This window comes from Anopheles merus, chromosome 2L, assembly GCF_017562075.2.
Source record: "Anopheles merus strain MAF chromosome 2L, AmerM5.1, whole genome shotgun sequence".
Classification (NCBI taxonomy): Eukaryota; Metazoa; Arthropoda; class Insecta; order Diptera; family Culicidae; genus Anopheles; species Anopheles merus.
This window is the reverse complement of record NC_054083.1, coordinates 24861825-24868414: the sequence shown is the minus strand read 5'-3', so window position 1 is coordinate 24868414 and position 6590 is coordinate 24861825. Positions and strand designations below refer to the sequence as shown.

The 6590-nt window shown below is 38.2% G+C and overlaps 1 non-coding gene across 1 annotated transcript; it reads right to left on the bottom strand.

Moving 5' to 3' along the window:
- Window positions 1-6218: 6218 nt before the first annotated feature.
- On the bottom strand, window positions 6219-6290 carry Trnaa-cgc. The gene has a single exon. It is a non-coding gene; the product is annotated as a tRNA-Ala (tRNA).
- Window positions 6291-6590: the final 300 nt, after the last annotated feature.

Genomic DNA, 6590 nt, shown 5'->3' with positions numbered 1-6590 from the left:
TCTTTCTCTTTTTCACTCTCTCTTTCCCTGTCATGCAACAAAAGTCCCCAATAGAGGACGCGTGCGTTGTTGTTTTTTTCCTCGTTGCCACTGCTTCCTCGCTTGCCTTCATCAGCTCGAACTTCTGGGAAGGCGCGCGCTCTGGTACCTTTTTAATACATAGCATAGAAATATGTCTATTATTTTCATATCCTCACACGAAGAACAACACATATCATAAGCATGCATGATCATGAAAGGGAAGTGCGGTGGATGGAAGAGGGCTTTGAAAAATAACGTAATCTCATCCACAGTTATCACAGTTGTTGTCAGCGTTTATCGAACGGGCAGCAACTTCCGCAGCAGCAGCAGCAGCAGCATTTGCCATACCGGTGCCATAATGTTTTATTACCGAACCTTTTCTACATACTTCAACGTGTGTGTGTGTGTGTGAGGGCATAAGTGGCCCACATTTTGAATATTCCACTCGACAACCCCAAACAAAGCCTCACTCGGTACCTATTCACCAATACTAAAAGCATGATAACGATAATAATAATAATATTTTTATGTATTATTTCCGGCACAAATATATCACCGGGCGGGGAAGTGGGATTGTAGAGGGGGCAGTGGTTTAGGACTTTTAGCTTTGTGTTGGGGTGTTTTTCGTTTGTTTTCGCAGAACAATTGATTGGGCATAGACCAATGGACCAATAATAGTGATCATCATCGAAATAAAAATGGACAGTAAAGAGGCACAGCTCAACAGAGCTGGGAGAAGCATGGATGATGTGTGATGGTTTTATGTTTGGATTGAGTTCTTTGAAAAAAGGATAATAAGAGAAAGTTCTGTTTTTACGGCATATAAAAAAGGTCAATAAAGTAATTTGCTAGCAGTTTTATTTTTTTTTGCTCTTTTTTATGTTCTCCTCAAATCATGTAATCTCCCTTGCAATTGAGCTCGACAACAAATCTTATTTGATTCTAATGGTTCACACTCTCTAGGCCGACTTACGAATCGCTTAAAACAGTGATTCAACTTACAGACCTTACTTCGGCTAGTGACTAACTTGACTCACTCAGTCAAGTCACTATTCTCACTCAGTTATTATGAAGCGCCGACCAGCGACTCACTCGTTTTTTTTTTTTCAATTCAATCAATTTACTCTTCGTGCGAGTTGATGTTTTTTTATGATGCAAATCTCTCACTTCTCTCTGATTAGCGATCTACTCTTTTGACGCTTCTCATTCTCAATCACTCTTGATGCAAAACAGTTGCAATCTGCGCCAACCAGTGAATCACTCTTTTGCAGTTCTCATACGATGAATACGAATCTCAAAATAGTGAGCCATAAAAAGTGAAAACTTAACAATGCAAAAACTCAAATACACACTTTGTGCTGAGTTGAATCATTATCAATCACGATTTAACTCACTCGCTCTTACTATGTGGACTTACGCACATCTCTAATTGAATTAAGAAAATGTTAAAAAATCTGGGAATATATCAATACAACGACCATGTAAATACATTATCTTAAACTCATGTTTTATCAGAAAATGTGTTGAAACTCTCAAGTTCTTATCGATTTTTGTGTTTTCTTCATAAAATAAAAACTTTTTTTTTCGTTCAGTTTTGAAATGTTCGTGTAAGATGGACTACTGATATGGGAAAGATGGACACTTGTAGAAAACGTTGTGAATTGAAGTGGTTTATAGTATTTTAATTTATCCCATTGATTTCCACGTCCCGGTACGTACATTAACCAGTTCTTGATCAATTTCAACGACGATTCATTCAGACGTGAATTTAGGAATTGTAAGCACCGTTTCTAACATATAATTGAATTTATGGAATTTTTGAAATATTAGGCACTTACAGCGGACGTTGCTCCAGGTTACAGAACAAGATTTTTTAGTGCTTTCAGTCAGTTATTTCGCCAGTTTTTTGCTTTATAAACGACAATTCATTCATGTCATCAAACTTCCGAAAATATAAACAATGCAATTTACAGAGCTTAAGATCCGTAGTAGTCAAATTAGATGCATAAGAGTGCGCACGACTGAAAATTTGTTTTGTTCGTGAATTTATATAATGTTGCATACATTATGCCAAAAATGTTCTTAAATATGTTTTTTTTTTTTACTTTAGTTTATGATGCTTTCATGCATTTATGAGAAGCGTCCATCTTACCCGTAGTGTCCGTCTTTACCTACCTTCCCCTACACATTAATACCCAAATAGCCAGCTCGTACTTTATAGCTGATTTAAAGCTGTTTAACGAAAAATCGGTCCGATGTCGTACTTTGTGGCTGATTAAGAGATAGACGGTACTTTGCGGAACTATGGAGCTTTCTAACAGGCACATGGTACTCTTTGCGATTTTGGAACTTTGCGGCTGATTAGCACTATGTGTAGGGTTTATGATGGAACTTGAAGGCTTGTTAAGAAAGCGTACCGAACTTGGTGGAACTTTATAGCTTTTTAATGCATGACATCGGTACAAGGTGGCTCTTGTCAAAGTGTCAAAGACTGGTGCTGTCATTCATCTCATTGCTGCTGCCCAAGCTAGTTAAGTTAATTGAAGGAGGAATATTGAGTGAAGTGATTGTGATTGTACAGTAAATTGTGACGCATTTCGTGTAATTTATGAATATTAAGGATTAAAAAATATAGACATGTACACAAACAAAACAAATCCTGTTGTTTATTTAATCGATGACGCTTGCTAGAAAATAAGACACAAAGAAAAATAATCCCCGGCACCGTAGCATAAAGAAACTGGTTAGGCGCTATTTAGAAGAACAGCCTGGAACTTTGATGCTGTTTAACTACTGCAAAAGGCGAATTAGCAGCGATCTTTAGCGTGCCAAAATGAGCTGCTTAAGCAATTCTGGCTATTTGGGTACCTTCATCTTTCTAAACCGCTTAAAACTATTGTTAAATAGGCTACTTGATTGCAACCTTATTATTTTATTAAAAAAAAATAAAATATCTATATCTTTTGATTGTTTAAAAATATCATTGCAATTAGCCTTACCCAATAGAGTTTGATTCAAAATGAAGCTACAAATATAATCATTAGTATTCGTCCATAATTCAAGGCTCAAACATATTCATAAACAAATGATTGGCTTTTACAAGCAAACAGCACCTGAAGCTGACGGCTTTTTTTAAATCAATCTGTCAACACCATACGCGCCTTCTGCGCGACCATTCCTCCCATGAAGTCACGGGAACCATTCGTCATACGGCACAAAACCCATAATGTGCTTACCAATCCAATAAACATGCTCCGAATGTCCACCCTTCAATAAATGATAAGCGCTTCTCGGGTGCTTCTGTGCTCAATCTCCTTTTTCAGTCGGATGTACCTAAGCCTTCCGTTAGTAACGCTAGAGCCTCCGAAAGGAACACTGAATAGATATGTGTTTATTTGCCCGCTGTTTAACGACGAACGGAAAGGAAAGCAAATGAACAACGTTTTATTTCGATCTGCTGTAACTTTCTTTCCCGGGGAGAACGTGAGCAAGGACGGAGAAAACAAACGCCGGAAAGCCGGAAAAGCAGCCGCGTACCGAGCTCGCGAGGAAAGCTCGTCAAACCTATTATTATTGCCATCGTCATCGTTTGCTGTAGTTCCGTAGTGGAGAGACGATGGCGGAGGCTCAGCACCCGTGCCCGAGTATCTCGACGGTATTATTATTTCAACTTTTGTAATAATAATATATTTTATCATCCCTCTTAAATAGCAATAAAAATGAAAATTTTATTAAAAGATGTCTAAACCAGATGTCGCCAGCATAATCTTTCTCCTTCGGGGTTTGCCTGTTTGCCTCGGATTGCTTCACGGCGTGCCCTAGCCCGGGGACCGTAGCGGGCGGGCGTCATATGCCATTGGCTGCTTCGGCGTGCTGTGGCATGGGGTGGTGGCCCGTGGAAATCGCACGAGCAACGAAATCACGGAGAAACGATCTGACTGATGGCATTGGGAGAAAATTGAGCTTCCCGTGCGCTTTCCACCGTGCGAGCGAGGGGAGCATAGAAAGGGGGGAGACTTTTGAGCAGAAGTTACTTTTACTAGCAAATGGCGGGCGATATAAAAAGCGAGTCCTTTGCCTCTGTACACGCTTCACTGCGCCTTTGGGTGTATTGGCTGGCTGCGTGCCTGCTGGGAGCATTTTGTTGGTGTGTACCTTCGCAAGGGGAAGCGATGGAGGAGCACGCTGGTAACGAACACATTTTCCACACACTTTGACGTGCAAGTAAAAATGGCAAGAAATGGGATAATAAAAGGAAAAAAAAACTGCATACACACACTCAAAACGATGAAAAGAAATAATCTAAATTTTCCGTACGCTGCCGTAGCAGGAGGATACCTGGCGGGAAAAACAAACCCATCGCCGTTGCCGTTTACTCCACCCAGCAGCACCAAACGTACTGTCACTCTCGGTATGGAGACACGGTATATGGTGATGAAGAGAGAACAGCATAATTTAATTTCACTTTCGCGATTCTTTTTACCCACTGGTACATAGCACAAAATGAAGGGAAAACCTGGTCTCCTCGCTGTCAGGATGGGACTTTTTTCAACGTTTTTTGCAGCAAAGATACGCTCGTGTTTTAATAGAATTTCTTTCATCCACTCCACGCTGGAAGCGGGAAAGGTGGACGAGGTAGATTGCGTTGGAAATGGAACTACCTCAAGTATGTATGAGCGGTGGGAGAAAGATGGCGATGGAATGTTATGTGCAGCGATGAAAAGGCTTCGAGTTTGCTCCCCATCGCCATCGCGTCCCGTTCTTTTAAGCTTTGACAGATTTCGAATAAAACCCAATATCGCTGCTTTCAACTTTCCATTACCCACACGCACACGCCCGCGCGGACGGTTTCATTTCGCAGAAAGGAAGAAATTAATTGTCCCATAAAACCGGAACTTCATCAAGATAGGTTGTTGGGAGGGGGAAATGTACGGTTCTTTTTCTCAATTTTCTGCCCAATCCGATGCAGCTCGTACGCGATTGATGTAATATGATTTATGTCTGTTATGAGATGAAATGGCGCACTAATGTGTCTGTTTTCTGTACGCGAACATATTACAAGCTGGCAGAAATCATAACTAAAGATTATAGCAAGCTTTTAATCCATGCAGTTTGACATTTTTTAGATGAAATTCTTAATATTTCATACCGATGCACTCGGAAATTAAACTTTTTCAGATTGAAAAAAATCTGAAGAAATAATCATTCATATAATTTTATTTGCATTTTTTTTACTGAATTACGTTTATTCTTAAAGAAAAGAACGAGAATGATTTGATGATAAATGATGTACTGTAAATTCTAAAAATAGGTACAATAGTGTGTTGGATAAATATTAATACTCTTTCCTCATTCGTAGTAAAGACTTAATGCATAGCTTATTTTGAATATAGGAAGAAAAATAATAATAAAAATTAAGAAGAAAAGAAGAATAAAATAGAAAGAAGAAGAAAAAGGAGAAAAAGGAGAAAAAGAAGAAAAAGGAGAAAAAGAAAAAAAGTATAAAAATGAAAGAATTAAGAATATAGAAGAAAAAGAAGAAAAGGGAAATAATGAAGAATAAGAAGAAGAAGAAGAGAAAAAAGAAGAAGAAGAAGAAGAAGAAGAGGGAGAATAAGAAGAAGAAGAAGAAGAAGAACAAGAGTGAGAATAAGAAGAAGAAGAGTGAGAATAAGAAGAGTGAGAAGAAGAAGAAGAAGAAGAAGAAGAAGAAGAAGAGGGAGAATAAGAGGAAGAAGAATAAGAACAAGAAAGAAGGAGAATACGAAAAACGTAAGGAAATAGAATTTATACTGGTTTTCTTAAATAAAATATTATCTTTTTGTCTCAACGCAACAGAACTATTATCTTTTTGTCTTTGTTGAGCGATATTTTTTTTTTAAATTTATTTTATATTAACCACTCCAATGTTCATTTTGGATTGCCAACATTTTAGATTTTGTAGCCATCTACAACACCGCAACTGGAAACAAACATGGTCCATGCTGTATTAAAAAGGGTAAAAAATGCATGCGATCACGTCAAACTGGAAATAGTTTCATGTTTCAGTTAGTTCCAGAATAATATTTGCAAATTCATTTTGCAAAAACAAGTCTTTTCATTCAGCTAGAAACTACAACTTAATACAAATAGAATTACTAACATTAAAAGAGAAGTAAACCGATAATTATGTCATGTTTGTTTACTCCCACAGACCTTGGAGATGCCGGGGATTGAACCCGGGACTTCTCACATGCGAAGCGAGCGCTCTACCACTGAGCTACATCCCCGTGCTACATTGGTATGTACCTCTATAGTAAATAAAGAAGCTCCCCCTACCCAGATTTTGATTCATAGTGTGATCTTCAATTCGTGATGATTTTCAATTGATTCTATTTTATCTGTATCTCACTCCTTAATACGAATTAACAAATGTATGGAATATTCACTTAGGGAAGAAAAACATTTCGTCTTTGAAAGATCTTTTCTTCCCTTTAATAAAGCACCACCCCGAAAAAAAAACCGTATCGAGCAAACTGCAACAAAATCACTAATTTGACGACCGTTACATCATCAATCTCATTACGCCC